Source organism: Enhydra lutris, unplaced genomic scaffold (genome assembly GCF_002288905.1).
Source record: "Enhydra lutris kenyoni isolate GAN:26980312 unplaced genomic scaffold, ASM228890v2 scaffoldscaffold13, whole genome shotgun sequence".
NCBI classification, from domain to species: Eukaryota; Metazoa; Chordata; class Mammalia; order Carnivora; family Mustelidae; genus Enhydra; species Enhydra lutris.
In genome coordinates, this window is record NW_019154097.1 from 40,802,688 (window position 1) to 40,820,840 (window position 18,153).

An 18,153-nucleotide genomic window follows, 5' to 3' on the forward strand; every position below is an offset into this window, starting at 1 on the left:
GAGAAGGGGGAACCCTCCTCCACTGTTGGTGGGAATGCAAACTGGTGCAGTCACTCTGGAAAACAACATGGAGGTTCCTCAAAAAGTTGAAAATAGGGGCGCCTGGGTGGCTCAGTGCGTTAAAGTCTCTGCCTTTGGTTCGGGTCGTGATTCCAGGTCTTGGGATCAAGCCCTGAATCGGGCTCTCTGCTCAGCGGGGAGCCTGCTTCCCTTCCCCCTCTCTCTCTCTGCATGCCTCTCTGCCTACTTGTGATCTCTGTCTGTCAAACAAATAAATAAAATCTTAAAAAAAAAAGTTGAAAATATAGAGTTACCCTACGACCCAGCAATCGTACTACTGGGTATTTACCCTAAAGATACAAATGTAGTGATCCAAAGGGGCACCCCAATGTTTTACCAGCAGTGTCCACAATAGCCAAACTATGGAAAGAGACTAGATGTCCATCAACAGATGAATGGATAAAGAAGATGTGGTTGGGGCGCCTGGGTGGCTCAGTGGGTTAAAGCCTATGCCTTAGGCTCAGGTCATGATCCTGGGGTTCTGGGATCGAGCCCTGCATCGGGCTCTCTGGTCAGCGGGGAGCCTGCTTCCCCCCCCCACCGCCCCCCGCCTGCCTCTCTGCCAACTTGTGATCTCTGTCAAATAAATAAGTAAAATCTTTAAAAAAATTTTTTTAAATTTTAAATGAAGACAGAAAGTATGGGGAGTCAAGGAACTCAAAGGTAATTTGCATGTTAAGAGATGCATAACTGTTTGCTTTAATGTCTTTTAGGAATTAAGGTTTGAAGTGTGTGTCTATTAGATAAAATATGATAAATAGCCTGAAGTGTTAAGAGGGTACTTTATAAATATCAGATAAAAAGTTAATATGCTTTTTTAGAGCATTTATTTAGGTGACTAAAATCTAAATCTAACTAATAATCACCTGCTTACCTGCTTATTAATAAGTACAGTAGCTGCATTTTATAATTTTAGTACATTTTATAATAAATTGTGATTACACTCTATTGTATAGGTTTGTATGCCTTATTTAGCTAATATAGTGAGATATTTGTGAGTATAATAAGGAACTTAGCCCAATTATGAAGGCAACTTTACCTACACTCCAGTTTATTGTGAAAAAAAGGTATTTGGTATATATTTTGATGAGAGCAAGTAGAATTTGCAAGAAAAAAATTATTATATAATATAAAATTTATCCAAAAATTTTAAATAAAATAAAAATAGAACTACCTTATGATCCAGCAATTGCACTACTAGGAATTTACTCAAAGAATACAAAAATACTAATTTGAAGAGATACGTGCACCCCTGTATTTATAGCAACATTTTTTACAATAACCAAGTTATGGAAAAAGCCCAAATGTCCATCAACTGATGACTGGATAAAGAAGATGTGGTTTGTGTGTGTGCGTATGTATACACATACATAAAATGGAATTTTACTCAGCTGTACAAAAGAATGAAATCTTGCCATTTGTAAAGACATGGCTGGAACTAGAGAGTACAATGCTAAGTGAAATAAGTCAAAAAAAGACAAATACCGTATGATTTCACTCATATGTGTAATTTAAGAAACAAAATAAGTGAACATGGTGAGGAGGAGGAGAAAGGAAACCAAGACACATGTATTTTCATTTCTTTTCTGGAAAGCATCTAGGAGTGAAATTGCTGGGTCATACTGTAGATGATATTTAACTTTATGAGAAACCACCACATTTTCCAAAGTGTTTTACCATTTTACATTTTCCAATGATGTATGATTGTTTCAGTTCCTCTATTTCCTTGTCATTGTTTTTAATGTTAGCCATTCTAGTGGGTTGGAAATGGTAATTCATGGGTTTAATTTGAATTTCCTTTTCAGAAAACATCACCCATCATATTAAATTAATGCTATTCATTTGAGTCTTACTTATTTGGTATAATGACATTTAATTTTAAAATCAGCTTTGGTTTTATACCTATAGAAGCAGCTATAAGAATAAGGCATTTATAAGGAAATACTGCCCCAGTGTTCCATGTCTTGCCTTCTCTGAGTCGTTAGAACAGAGATGTGTTGAGCCATGCCAGCTTCTTTTCATTGACCGTTTCTCTCTTCTCATCCCAGGACTTGATGGAAGCCAGGGAAAAGTTCCGGGGGTTATGTCTGAACTTAGCACTTGTGACTGTTGGAGCACGGCTGGCTGTGGATAAGGGTGTGAAAGGGCACAGGTGTTAAGGAACTGTGTGCTGCTTGTGTTCTGATTTTTGGCAACTTGACTCTACCCTTGGGGTCAGTCTGTATAGTTAAACTGATGTCATCATAATGACTTCACTTCTGTGACATTTTTATCAAATATATGAATACATACATAAAGAATGGTACAAAAACAAGAATAAGGCATTTATATCTAGTTTTCTATTTGTATATTAAGTTTCATTATAATAAAAATAATACAGGTCAACATTAGAGGGTCATAATTTTTCCTTTACAAGATGTAAGTGCATTTCTTAAGTGTGAACAGCTAACCTAGCCTACACGTCTCTACTATTCTAGTCTCTGTCCGATTTTCAATAAGTTAATTCAGCTACAGTTTTTTTCATCGACATTTACAACTTGTTTCTAGTCACCTTATTTGGACTTAGGTGTTTCTCAAGCCTCAATTAAAATTTCAAAAAGCGTACTAAAGTAGGTTTTTCTCACTGGTACATTTTATTGTGTTAATGTTTATTGGTGTAATTCTTAGAATGTAACTTTATTCTTCATAGTATGATTGTCACAGCTGAGTGTGGGACAAACTCAAAATAGCTCTAAATACCTCTTTACTAGGTTCTGAACAATATTTTGTTCAGAATGTTTTGATAATATTAACTTTGGGAGATATATATGGCTTTTAAAATTTGGACTTGAGGCTAGATGAGTAATGGGCTAAAATTTTTTTAAATTTATTTTATTTTATTTTATTTTTTATAAACATATAATATATTTTTATCCCCAGGGGTACCGGTCTGTGAATCGCCAGGTTTACACACTTCACAGCACTCACCATAGCACAAACCCTCCCCAATGTCCATAACCCCACCCCTCCTCTCCCAACCCCCCTCCCCCCATCAACCCTCAGTTTGTTTTGTGAGATTAAGAGTCACTTATGGTTTGTCTCCCTCCCAATCCCATCTTGTTTCATTTACTCTTCTCCTACCCCCTTAACCCCCCATGTTGCATCTCCTCTCCCTCATATCAGGGAGATCATACGATAGTTGTCTTTCTCCGATTGACTTATTTCGCTAAGCATGATACCCTCTAGTTCCATCCACGTCATCGCAAATGACAAGATTTCATTTCTTTTGATGGCTGCATAGTATTCCATTGTGTATATATACCACATCTTCTTTATCCATTCGTCTGTTGATGGACATCTAGGTTCTTTCCATAGTTTGGCTATTGTAGACATTGCTGCTATAAACACTCGGGTGCACGTGCCCCTTCGGATCACAATTTATTTTTAAATTATAGATGTATATAACCATATTATCAAAAGTTTGGAAAATACAAGAAAATAAAAAGAATCACCCTTACTCTGGTATCCTAACACATCCATGATCATTTTGTAAATTCATTTTCAATATTTTAATATTATATGTTTTTGCATGGTTATACTGTAAGACACATTGTTTTTTCATAGACTTGACAATGATAATTTTTAATGATACATAATTTTATATTGTGTACAACTGCCATAACAATAACAAAAACAACAATAATAACAGCTGTAGCTAAAATGTACTGAACTCGTACAACATGCCTATAAATACCATAGATTATTTAATTTCTCACAACAACTTTATTTTACTTAGCCACTCTACCTCAAATTGCTTCCAAATTTTCACTGTCTTTATACAGATGACCTTTCTTTAAGTTGAACTGAATCCAAAGTGAGATATTTCCAGAAGTGAGTGAGTCATAAGACATGAACATTCTTGCCCTTGATACAAATTGCCAATTTTTATCCCTGAAGGCTCATATAAAATACAAATGTCACTAAAAGCACAAGAAAGTGCCTAATTTAATGTATCTTTAATAGCATGAGGTATTGTAATTTAGTAGGTTATTTTTTTTACTATTCTTAATAGATAAAAGACCTCATCACTACTTGTCAAAATTCAATATCTTTCCTTATGTTCATTTAATAGCTCTATTTCTTTTCTAAATCATTTGTTCATTTCACCCATTTATTTATAGTTAATGTTTCTTTTGCCAATTTGATGGTCTGTTTACTTAATTTTTTTAATCATAAAAATAGTAAATGGTTACTTTTGAAATAAGATGTGAAAAATTTTCTTCACACCCATGCTCCATACTCTTATTTATTTATTTATTTATTTTTAAAGATTTATTTATTTATTTGACAAATAGAGATCACAAGTAGGCAGAGAGGCAGGCAGAGAGAGAGGGGAAAGCAGGCTCCCCGCCAAGCAGAGAGCCCGATACGGGGCTTGATCCCAGGACCCTGAGATCATGAACTGAGCCGAAGGCAGAGGCTTTAACCCACTGAGCCACCCAGGCGCCCCATATTCTTATTTAAAGAAAGAATTACTGTGAACAATTTGGGGCATATTATTCTAGATACAGACACACAAAGTAGATCTCACTTCCTATTTTTACACTTCAATGTATCGTGGGCTTCTATGCTAACACCTATGGGTTTACCTTAACCTTTTTCATGGTCTCATAGTGTTTTATTTTATAGATATATCACCATTTATTAATGAGCCCTTGTTGGCATTTAGGCTCCTTCACAAATCTGCTATGAGTGCCTTACTTAATTAAAAAGCAAACTTGTATCATATCCTGGTAACATTTCCTTCCTGAGTTTTCCTCATAAGCCTTTGGATTTTGGTAACTTTTCACATTCCATTTAAAATTTGTAAGTGCTAAACTGTCTATTTCTTTCTTTCTTTCTCAAGATGTCTTTTATTATTTTCAGCTCTATCCTGGGCTTCACAGTGATGCAACATGTCATTGATGGTCAGTAACTCAAGAATGATCAAATAACAGTGCATGTCTCGAGTACTATGAAGAGAATCAAGTTAAGGGGAAGTGAGAGAAAGCTCCACAGATAAGATGATATTTAAGCTGGATTTTGAAAGGTAGGGAAGAGGAATAGAGTCAGAGAGGAAAAGGAATGGGGCTGGAGGGAGCCAATCAGATATGGGAACGGCCCTGGTAAGAGCTAGACAATTAAGATGGTGTATTTTGTTCAAGGTATGGTGTGTTAAGAGGGGCTGGGATGTTTTGAAAGAGAGTAATGATAGTCACAAAAACATTAAGCATAATATTTCATTAATGCTCACAAAAAACACAGGCAGGTGCTGTAATTGTCCCCATTTTACAGATGAGGTGGTTAAGACTTAGGAATAATGAGTGATTTGCTCAAGCTCATATAGCTATTGAAACAGTCAAATTTAGGGTCTGGTCCAACTTTGAGTATGCTATGTTCATTAGCACCAGGCATCTCATCAGTGAAGAAAGTGGATAGTCCAGGTTGGGGAGGCACTTGCTTGTCATGTTAAGATTGGACTTTTTCTTAGAGACCACAGGGATCCACTGAAGATTTTGGAATAACAACCAAATCTGGTTTTTAGAGTGACTTTGGTGGCGGCATGACAATGGATTGATTGGATAGGAAGAGAAATATGAAGGAAAGAGAAAGGGAGACAAAGAGGAAGGCAGGAAATTAGCTAGGCACTATTAACTAAGATTTTAACGATTGCCACACACTGGGTTCAGCGGTTTCTGTTGCAAGAGCCCAGACGATAACTGCAGAATTGAAAGGAAGTCACCCACAGATTCTTAGAAGGTAGAACCAGTGAGGTTGCGGTGACTGGCTTAATGTGGATGGTAAAAGAGTATGAAGTTTTGATGAGGAAAAAAAATGTGTTTCGGGGTGCATACACTGAGTCTGTTTGGTGAGCTTTATCTTGGAGGTGCATGGCATCCATCTGGATAAGACTAGAAGACATCTGGAAATGAGTGTGGTGCTAAAAAGATGGGTTTGGAAGCAGATAGGAAGCAAGCCATGGAAGCTTTGTTAGGAGATAGTATCTCAAAAGCAAAAACATAAAGGGAACACAGACCAGAAGGCTGAGTACCGCCTTCACAGGTGGACACTGGAGAAGCTGCTAGAAGTGGAGAAATGAGGGGCTGCGGAGAGTGCCCAGGGCTCCACCCAGCATGCAGGAACCCGGGTCCGGGGTCTGGAGTTAGCTGACCAGGCTCGCCTGGGGACTTCCGTGCACGGCACTGAGGATGCAGAATGAGGAAGGAGACTGTCACGTGGAAGGAAAACATTGAATCCAGGAGAATAAGGTCAACAGTCGAGGAAACCATCATCAGGGATGGATAATTCAGCAAACTAGATGAAAAGGTTTTAAAAAATTATTATTATGGTAAAAAACACATGATATTAAATTTACCATCTTAACCATCTTTAAGTGTACAGCTCAGTAGTGTTAAAATATATACAGATCTCTAGAACTTTTCATCTTGCAAAACTGAAACTCTATATCCATTAAACACTAATTCCTCCTCTTTACTCCCCTCCCCACCTGCTGTTATCTTTCTGCTTAATGTTTCTATGATTTTTACTATTTTAGATACCTTATATGAGTGGAGTCAAAAAGTATTTGTATTCTTGTGACTGCTTTATGGCACTTAGCATATTGTTCTCAAGGTTCATCCAGTTTTAGCCTGTGAGGGAACTTCCTTGTTTTTTAAGCTGCATAATATTACACTGTACATATAAACCTCATTTTAAAAAAAGATTTTATTTATTTATTTGACAGAGAGAGACACAGCAAGAGAGGGAACACAAGCAGGGAGAGTGTGAGAGGGAGAGACAGGCTTCATGCTGAGCAGAGAGCCCAGTGCAGGGCTTGATCCCAGGATCCTGGGATCATGACCTGAACTGAAGGCAGATGTTTAACTGACTGAGCCACACAGGCACCACATACCTCATTTTTTTTCATCCATTCTTCTGTTGATGGACAATTGGGATATATACCCAGAAATGAAATTCTTGGCCATATGGGTTATTCTTCTTCAAACTTTTTAATTTTCACAGAAATGGAACAGAAAACCCTAAAATTTGTATAGAACCAGTGAAGACCCTGAATAGCCAAAGGAATATTGAAAAAGAAAACCAAAGCTGGTGACGTCACAATTCTGGATTTCAAGCCATATTACAAATCTGTAGTCATTAAGACAGTATGGTACTAGCTGGCACAAAAACAGACACATAGATCAATGAAATAGAATGGAAACCCCAGAAATGGTCCCTCAACTCTATGGTCAACTAGTCTTCAACAAAGCAGGAAAGAATACAATGGAAAAAAGACAGTCTCTTCAACAAATGGCTTTGGGAAAATTGGACAAGCACATGTAGAAGAATGAAACTAGACCATTTTCTTATACCACACACAAAAATAAACTGGAAAGGGATGTAAGACCTAAATGTGAGCCAAGAATCCATCAAAATCCTAGAAGAGAACACAGGCAGCAACATTTTTTTACCTTGGCCACAGCAAATTCTTGCTAGACACATCTCCAAAGGCAAGGGAAACAAAAGCAAAAATGTGCTATGGGGACTTCATCAAGATAAAAACTTTTGCAGAGCAAAGGAAAAAGCTGACAAAACTAAAAGACAACCTACAGAATAGGAGAAGATACTTGCAAATGTCTTATCAGATAAAGGGCTAGTATCCAAAACCTATAAAAAACTCAACACCCAAAAAACAAATAATCCAGTCAAGAAATGGGCAGAAGACATGAACAGATATTTCTCCAAAGATGACATACAAATGGCTAACAAACACATGAAAAAATGTTCAACATCAGGGAAATACAAATCAAAACCACAATGAGATACCACCTCACACAGGTCAGAATGGCTAAAATGAACAATTCAGGGAACAACAGATGTTGGTGAGGATGCAGAGAAAGGGGAACCCTATTACACTGCTGGTGGGAATGCAAACTGGTACAGCCACTCTGGAAAGCAGTATGGAGGTTTCTCAAAAAGCTGAAGATAGAGCTACCCTATGACCAAGGAATTGCATTACTAGGTATTTATCCAAAGGATACAAACACAGTGATTCAAAGGGACTCATGTACCCTATGCTTATAGCAGCAATGTTCACAATAGCCAAAGTATGGAAGGAGCCCAGCTGTCCATCGACTAGATGAATGGATAAAGAAGATGGAGTATGTGTATATGTACATATACATATACAATACATAATGGAATACTACTCAGCCACCAAAAAGAACGAAATATTGCCATTTGCAACAACATGGATGGAACCAGGGTATTATGCTAAGTGAAATAAGTCAGTCTGAGAAAGATAAATATTATGATTTCACTCATATGTGTGGAATTTAAGAAACAAAACAGATGAACGTAAGGGAAGGGATGGAAAAATAAGATGAAATCAAAGATAAACCATAAGAAACTCTTACCCATAGGAAACAAAACAGGGTTGCTGGAGGGGAGGTTGGGGGGAAATGGGGTAACTGGGTGATGAGTATAAAGGAGGGCAATAGATGTAATGAGTACTGGCTGGGTATTATATGCAACTGATGAATCACTAAACTCTACCTCTGCAATTAATAATACACTATATGTTAATTGATTTTAAATTTTAAAAATCCCAATGCCCAGGCTGCACTCAGACCAAGTAAATCAGAATTTCTGAGGATAGATTATGGGTATTGGTATTTTATGAAACCCACTAGGATGTTCCAATGTGCAGGCAAAGGTTAAGAACCTCTGCTTTAGGAGGTTTGCTAGGGAGAAGCCAATAATGTTTGCCCAACTACTGATTATAGCCCTCAGCCCACTGGAGCTGGCTTGAGCCCCACCCAAAATTCAATAAATCTAAATCCAGGGTTGGGAACGATGGGGCAAGAGAATCTGAATTTGTAAATGTTTCTCCAGTGATTTTTTTTGTACACGGAGAAAGAGGTTGGAGAACTGCTTGATTCCCATGTTTATAGACTGATTCAGAAAGCTGGCTACTGTGGAACAGTTTCCTTCTGTTTCCTATCCCACTTGACATATTTGGACAGATAAACAAGGACACTTTCTCTTTTTTTTGAATTTTCAGCTTTTTAAAAATTGTGTTACGTTAGTCACCATAAAATACATCATTAGTTCTTGATGCAGTGTTCCAAGATTCATTGTTTATGTACAACACCCAGTGCTCTATGCAATACATGCCCTCCTTAATACCCACAACCAGGCTCACCCATCTGCACACCCCCTTCCCCTCTAAAACCTTCTATTTGTTTCTTGGAGTCCATAGTCTCTCATGGTTCATCTCCCCTGCCAATTTCCCCCAATTCACTTTCCTTTCCTTCTCCTAATGTCCTCCATGCTATTCCTCATGCTCCACAAGTAAATGAAACCATAGGATAATTTACTTTCTCTGCTTGACTTATTTCACTCAGCATAATCTCCTCCAGTCCCATCCGTGTTGATAGAAAAGTTGGGTATTCATCTTTCCTGATGGCTAAGTAATGTTCCATTGTATATATGGACCATATCTTCTTTATCCATTTGTCTGTTGAAGGGCATCTAAGCTCCTGCCACAGTTTGGCTATTGTGGACATTGCTGCTATGAACATCAGGGTACTTGTGGCCCTTCTTTTCACTACATCTGTATCTTTGGAGTAAATACCCAGTAGTACAATTGCAGGATCATAGGGTAGCTCTGTTTTTAATTTTTTGAGAAATCTTCACACTGTTTTCCAAAGTGGCTGTATCACCTTGCATTTCAATCAACAGTGTAAGAGGTTTCCCCTTTCTCTACATCCTTTCCAATATTTGTTGTTTTCTGCCTTGTTAATCTTTGCCATTCCAACATGTGTAAGCTGGTATCTCAGTGTGATTTTGATTTGAATTTCCCTGATGGTTAATGATGATGAACATTTTTTTCATGTGTCTGCTAGACATTTGTATGTAACAAAGATATTTTCTGTTCTTGATTTGTTTCGATGACTAGTCCTTTTCTTTCAGTCAATAAATGTTGATTGAACACTTACTAAATGCCAGAGGCTATTCTAGTTGCTAGAGGTATGCCAGTCAAAAAAGAGACAAAGATTCATGACTTCGTGGAGCTTACATTATGGCGGAGGGATGATTAACAATAAATCTAGTAGATAGGTAAAACACAATTGATAAGTATTTTGGAAAAAAAGAAAAAAACTTGAGTAGGGTAAGAAACTCATTAATGCAAGACAAAGTCATGGCTTCCCAACAATGCCCATGTCCTAATGCCTGGGACCAGTGAATATTTTACCTTAAATAGCAAAAGGCACTTTGCATATATGATTAAGGAGACTCTGGGTCAACCCAGTGCAATCACAATGGTCTTTTTAAGGGAAAGAGGGAGGTAGGAGAGTCAGAATTGGAGAAGGAGATATGGATGGCAATGGAAGTAGGTGTGAGAGAGATTTGAAGATGCCACATTGCTGACTTTGAAGATGGAGTGTCCATGAGCCAAGAAATGCAGGTGGCTTCTCAAAGCTGGAAAAGGCAAGGAAACAGATTCTCTCTGGAGCCTCCAGAAAGAATGCAACCCAACTGACACCTTGATTTTGGTCCTATAAGACTTAACTTGGATTTTTGACCTCCAGAAGATAATAAATTTGTAAGACAATAAATTTGTGTTGTTTTAAGCCACTATATTTATGGCAATTTGTTACAGCAGCAATTAGAAATTAATAGTGGGAATGGGCACAGAGAATAATATAAAATAGAGTGGGTTAGCCTCAGTGAAGTGGACATTAAAGCAATGGTTTGCAGGAGGTGAAGGAGCTGGCCAAGGGGCTAATTGGGAGAAAAGCATTTCAGGCAGAAAGAGCAGAGTAAAGGCCCTAAGCGCTGTCTGCTGTGTCTGAGGCTCAGGGAGGTAGCCAGCAGAACAGAGAGAGTGAGGGAGAAGTAGGGGAGGAAGCCAGAGTGTTGATAAGCATGCATCAGTGCAGTTCATGTGAGCCGTTGGAAGTCTTTGCCAGGACTTTGGCTTTTGTTTTGAGATGGAAATCACAGGCAGGTTCTGAGCAGAGAAGTGACACAATTTGTGTTCTGATTTAAAAAGGTTCTGTGGCTGCTGAGTTGAAGAGACTGGAGGGCACCCAGGTGGCTCAGTCGGTTAAGCAGCTGCCTTTGTTCAGGTCATGATTCCCAGGGTCTTGGGAATGAGCTCCCCGTCAGGTTCCCTGCTGATCGAGGAGTCTGCTTTTCCTTCTGCCCCTCCCCTGCACTCTCTCTGTCTCTCAAATAAATAAAACCTTTAAAAGAAAAGAAAAGTTATTGCAGAAAGATTTGAGTAGAAGCAGGGAGACCATAGCAGCATCTGGGTGGGAGATGACCGTGCCCAGGGTCACAGAAGTGGTCAGATCCTGGATACTTCTTGAAGATCAACAGGATTTCCTTCCTAATGGACTAGATGTGGGGTGTGAGTGAAGATGGGGTCAAGCTTGGGTTTTAGTTTTGTGAAATTCTTAAATGATTTTTGAAAATAATACTGTTTTTTCCCAAGCCTACCAACTACAGAAAGCTAGATTAAAGAAATCTCAGGTCAGATCAGCCCCTCTTTGGCTGTGCACCCTTGCAGCACTATAGCCATGCAATCAGGTTTGTGATGTTAAGACTTAGGAGACCTCCACATCGTCAATTAAATTTAGTAAAAAAAATTTTAGATATTTTATTTAATTTTTTCACAGAGAGACAGCAAGAGAGGGAACACAAGCAGGGGGAGTGGGAGAGGGAGAAGCACGCTCTCCATTGAGCAGGGAGCCTGATGCGGGGCTGCCTCCCAGAACCCTGGGATCATGACCTGAGCTGAAGGCAGATGCTTAATGACTGAGCCACCCAGGCGCCCCAAATTTAATCAGATTTATTTCATCATTTTTGATAATCTTATATATGTGTATGGTTTGGGGGATTCTTTGTTATAACACCTCACTGATTTTTTTCCCTTTCAGTTTTGATTAATGAGGAAATGAAATTAAGTTGTTTGCATACTTTATCCAAGGTGGTGTCACATTGGCTAAATCAAATCAATACTTGAGCAAATGTGAAATTACAGCTTTTTTAGCATGGAACATTCTGGGTATCATTATTGAAGATGTCATTTAAAAAATAGTCTTTAAAAAACAGCTGTTCTTGTGGTGCCTGGGTGGCTCAGTCGGTTGAGGATCTCTCTCTGGCTTAGGTCATGATGTCAGGGTCCTGGGTTGATGGAGCTCTGCTCAGGCTCCCTGCTTGTGGGGGCATCTGTTTTTTCCTCTGTCCCTCCCCCCAGGTTGTGCACCCTCTCTCTCTTAAATAAATAAATAAAATCTTTTTAAAAACCCAGCTGCTATCATTGCACATTTCTTGCTATTTAGGCACTTTGAACTTTTTTCATTGGAAGGCACATAAAGTAGACTACTGGCATTTGTAATGGATGTGGCATTTGTAATGCATGTAGCATTTGTAATTGGACTCTGCATGACTGCCTTCCAGAGTTGTAGTTTTACTAATGAAGTTTTGAAAGCCACTCAGCTAATGACTTAGGTAACCAGCTACCCAGCATTACAACTCAGTGCTTTTTTGTTTTTCTCTACTCCTCCTCAAACCTGGTCACAAGTGATAAAAACTTGCATTGCTTTTTTTTTTTTTTAAGATTTTATTTGAGAGAACACAGAGGTAGAAGCAGACTCCCTGCTGAGCAGAAAGACCAATGTGGACTTGATCTCAGGACCCTGGGACCTTAGGCTCACCCTTAGGCATGAGCCTGAGGCAGACGCTTAACCAGCTAAGCCACATAGGTGCCCCTGGTCATTCACTGTTGATGGACATTTGGTTTATTTTCACTTTTGGGCTACTGTGAAAAATGTTGCTATGAACATTCACGTACAAATTTTTGCATGGATATATGTTTTCACTTCTCCTGGATATAAGCCCAAGAGTGCAACAGTTGGATCATATGGAGACTGTATATTTAACCTGCGGAAAAACTGCCAGACTCTTTTCTAAAGCTGTTGCTTCCCCGCCAGCAATGTATGTATCAGGGTTCCAATTCCTCCACATCTTTACCAAATTATTATTTGTCTTTTTTGTTATAGTAATCCTAGCAGTGTGAAGCGATAAAACATATATATTTTTTTTCAGTTAGTGACAGTGTGTGTGTGAGGGGGCTGCCGGGGTGGCTCGGTTGGTTCAGCATCTGAATCTTGATTTCAGCTCAGGTCGTGATCTCAGGGCTGTGAGATCAAGCCCAGTGTGGAGCTCTGCACTGGACATGGAGCCTGCGTGGGGTTCTCTCTCTCCCTCTGCTTCTGCCTCACTCCCCCCACCCACTCATGCTCCTTGTCTCTCCCTCAAAAAAAAAAAGACAAAACAGGGCGCCTGGGTGGCTCAATGGGTTAAAGCCGCTACTTTCGGCTCAGGTCATGATCTCAGGGTCCTGGGATCGAGCCTCACATCGGGCTCTCTGCTCAGCAGGGAGCCTGCTTCCTCCTCTCTCTCTCCCTGCCTCTCTGCCTACTTGTGATTTCTGTCTGTCAAATAAATAAATAAAATTAAAAAAAAAAAGACAAAACAAAAAAACAAACTCTCAATCACAATGGGAATTTAGTTATTTAATGCAGCAACTAATTTAATGTCACCAATAAAATCTAAGCAGTTATATCACAAAACCAGGGTTATAACCAGTAGACACATGTTAATAATCTATATAACTTAACATAACACCAGAAAAGGAACTGAATATGAAATTTCCCTTGATTTTTGGTGGTCATCAAATTTCAAGGCACAGGTTACCAATAAAATTGTTAAGAACAGATTTTAAATATTATCAATAAAATGGTAGAAATTTGATAAGCCTTTTAGTTTTCCTATCAGGCTGAAGATTTAAAACATCAAGCTGGCCCCAATCTGTAAAAAATGACAGATAAATATTTACAATGAATGGGCAGGTTATTTAATTGCAGTTGCTCTAGCAAACAAACAGCCTTTGAGGTTAATTTCTCAGTGCAAAGAAGTCTTTGTAAATATTGTGATAATATAAACTTGGAATCAAGACAATGATGGAAAATAATACACAAGTCAATTTTATTTCTGATCTGTCTTCATAAAGCTTCCTGGCACCAAATGCCCAACACTGTTCCTCAATATAAAACTAAAGTAAGAAGAGAAAAATGATCTCCTTGCTGACATTCTGTTACAGAATTATCTTTCACTAGGACAAGGCTCAAGTTCCAGGAACTTGCTTCTCTAGGGTGTGATTAGCTGAGCACCAAATTTATAAACTGATAGGACCCCTCAAAATGCTGAATACAATTTTCAAACAGAAGCAAAATTTTCCCTGCAATTGTTCGTTCCATGTGCCATGTTATTCTTGAAACTTACATGGTTACCAATAGGAAAAGAATTAGGGAAGTTTTGAACATATCTTGTACTTTTTTTCAAGGCTAAAGTGCAACGTATTTCCATATTTTAATAGGAAGAAACATCAAACATATATAATAAAGGAACTGAAGTGGTAGTAAAACTAATTTTTTAAAAACCACCTCTTTAAATAAACATTTGAAGAGGGGCACCTGGATGACTCAGTTAGTCAAAGCCTTAGGCTTTGGTCTTAATCCCAGGGTCCTGGGATCAAGTCTCGAGTTGGACTCCCAGCTCTTTGGGAGTCTACGTCTCCCTCTCCTTCTATGGGCATACTCGCTCTATCTCTCAAATAAATAAATAAAGTCTTTAAAAAATAAGTATATACCTGAAGGCTACAGAAGATCAATTTAATTTTTCTTCAGTGAAATCTGTAAGTGAACCAAGTTTTCATAGAACTTGACATTTTGTTTGTTTTCTTTTTCCCAGGATCAGAAATTCCAAAATTTGAAGGAAAAAATAGAAAAATGATAACATTGTGTGACAAATGGAAATGAAGTTCATAAAGAATCTTTTTTTAAAAAATGAAATATTATGAGCCAAACTATGGAAAGAACCTAGATGTCCATCAACAGATGAATGGTTAAAGATGTGGTGTGTGTGTGTGTATATATATATATATATATATATATATATATATATATATACACAATGGAATACTATGCAGCCATCGAAAACCCCAAAATCTTGCCACTTGCAACAATGTGGATGTAACTAGAGGGTATTATGCTAAGCAAAATAAGTCAATCAGAGGAAGACAATTATCATATGAAACAAGATGGGACCGGGGAGGAAAACAAACCATAAAAGACTCTTAATCTCAGGAAAGAAACTGAGGGTTGCTGGAGGGGTGGGAGGGGAGGGATAGGGTGGCTAGGTTATGGACAATGGGGAGGGTGTGTGCTATGGTGAGTGCTGTGAACTGTGTAAGACTGATGATTCTCAGATCTGTACCCCTGAAGCAAATAACACATTACAAGTTAATTTAAAAAATGAGATAGTATGGAAGAAAATACCATGAAAATAATAATAACAATATGAGAATGTTTTCTTAAGCACAATAAATTTGAGCTTTGGTCTTCGTGAAGATAACAGCTTATATAGGAAACTATAAATATATAACACTCCAGGAAAAAAAGTCAAAATACATATTACTTAACATTCTGTAGGCCTAGAAAACTTTTGAGGGGAGGAAAAAGAATAGCCAACTGAATCTTCACTTAAGAATACAGACCTATGGGGGCACCTGGATGGCTCAGTTGGTAGAGCGTGGGACTCTTGATCTCAGTGTTGTGAGTTCAAGCTCCAGGTTGGATGTAGAGATCACTTAAAAACAAAATCTTGGGGGAAAAAAAGAAGAATACAGAACTACGAAAAATTGCTGGGTCAAAAGGGTGCTCCAAATGGAATCACAAGTCTGTGAAATCATATAACTTAGATATATTTTTAAAATAAAAGAAAAAATACTAAATAATTATAGTTACTTCCAAAAAGGAAATCTTAAATTAAGAGGATAAGATTCTAATAGTGTAAATGAGCTTGGCTCAGAAAGCAAACCAAACAATGTATCCAAGATTCTGTCTATAAAAGTAAAGACATTACATCTTTAATATTAAGGAAAAAGGCTATAAAAAATTCATTCTCAGACATGGTTTTAGTAAAAGCTCGTTTGTGCTACTTTGTGGGTCCATAATAAAGTTCCATGGGTTTGTGCACTTTCCAGTACTACTCACTGGCCAATTCCAAAGAAAAAGAGCCATTTAATGCAGTGAACTGCCCACCGGTGTTGCTACGTAAATGATATACTCCTGCTTGTCACTCACTGTATGGAGGGTCATCTGGTTTGGTTTCCCTTGGCTTCACGTTCTTCTAAAGCTGACCTCATAGCCAGGTACTTGGATAAGGGATCAACAGTGGCTTTATCTCGTCTGTGCCCTATCATCTTCTTCTATCAGTGGGGGATGAGACCTGAATACTTAGTCCGTTCACTAGCAATATCCAGTACTGGACCGACTGCCACTGTTGCATTGCTGTTACCAAGCTCACACCAGGAATCATCAGATGTCTCGGTCCGTTTGGTACTAGGTCCTGCGAACAGTGAGAACTGTCACCACTGTCTTCGGCCCCGCTCCCGTTTTTCAGGCTCTTGTTTCTTGCCTCACTGCAATCTGTGCACGGCCTGTATCTTCAGTCCTTCCTCAGTGCTGTCACCTAGTGCTTGCTGATTATCATGCTTACTGACACTGGCTAGTTCTCTCTTGATGAAGTATGAGATCATCATGCTCTCTTGAGAGTATACTCACCACGACGTGGATAAATTTTGCTGATAAGTGCATCAGTGTTTGGGCTGGCCTTAGTAATCTTTTAGAAACTAGCTTTTCCCAACAGGGAGGATATTCTTTGCTTGCTTGCTTTAAAGACTTATTTATTTACTTTAGAGAAAGAGAGGGAGAGCACAAGTGGGAGGGGCAGAGGGAGAAGGAGAGAGAATCCCAAGCAGACTCCACGCTTAGCATGGAGCCTGACTTGGGGCTCGAACCCAGGACCCTGAGATCAAGACCTGAGCAGAAACCAAGAGTCGGACACTCAGCCAACTATTCCGCTTGGGCACCCCAGGATATTCTTCATTGCCACTTCCAAGGGCTGTAATAATGCAATCTGCACAAAAACGGTGTAAACACTCTTTTGAAGTCATGGTGTTCTTCAACATATCCAAACAAATTGGGCACAATAATTCACTGTGTAGACTTGGAGATGAAACCACACTTTCTAAGCCATCTGTTATTGCCTCCTTAGGTGTTCATTGTAATTCATATAAACTGAGTTCCCATATTCTGCTTAATGGTTGAGTTCCATTTGTCTGCATAGCCTGAGACATTGTGGCTCCTGCCCCAAGCCGAGGACTTGCTGGCCTCGGCCAGACTCAGATTCAGGTACAAGGTGCACCTTAATGAAAAGTGGCCTTAAATGAAAGTCAGTGCTAGATCTGGTGTCTGAAATTTAGGAAAAGCTAAGAGGCATCTACTCATTTTTTTTTTTTTTTACCCAGAAGACTATTTGATAACTGACTTTCAAATCCTGTATCTATAGGAATCATTAAGAGTCTGAAGGATAACTTAAAATTTTCAACTAAACTACACTGAAGTAATACTCATGAATTTGGGGATTTGTGAAGGTCTCAGGACTGGACCTGTGAATGCCAAGAATCTACCCTCGGTCCAAATCCTAAAGTTGCCTTGTCACAGAGACAGCATTTTATAAAAACCTTGTCATTAACCATCACCTTGCTTCACTGGCAGGGTAATCATTGAGCCATTCCTTTGTGCTTTAGTGTCGCTGCCATAGGAGGCTCAAACAAAGGTGAGATATTTTTATAGTCTTTGCTTCCCCATCCAGGAAGTCTCTGTGTTCTGAGTTTTCACTCCCCATCCTTAGAAGGTTCCTGATGGCTTTTATGCTGCAAACCTGGGGAAAGAGGAGTGCAAGTGGTATTGGAAGATAACGTAAGAGATGCCCGGTTAAATTTGGATTTCAGATAAACAACTGATAATTTTTTAGTATAAGATCCCCCGTTATTGTTTATCTGACATACAAATTTAGCAGCACATTCTGTATTTATATTTGCTCAATTTGACAATCCTAAGTGGAGGATAAAATTTATAGTTCCAGGAGCCCTTA

General features: G+C 38.7%; 1 pseudogene; it reads right to left on the minus strand.

The window, feature by feature from the left end:
* LOC111145487 overlaps positions 1 to 17,353 on the minus strand; it is a 32,525-nt pseudogene extending 15,172 nt beyond the window's left edge.
* Between the last annotated feature and the right edge of the window lie 800 nt (positions 17,354 to 18,153).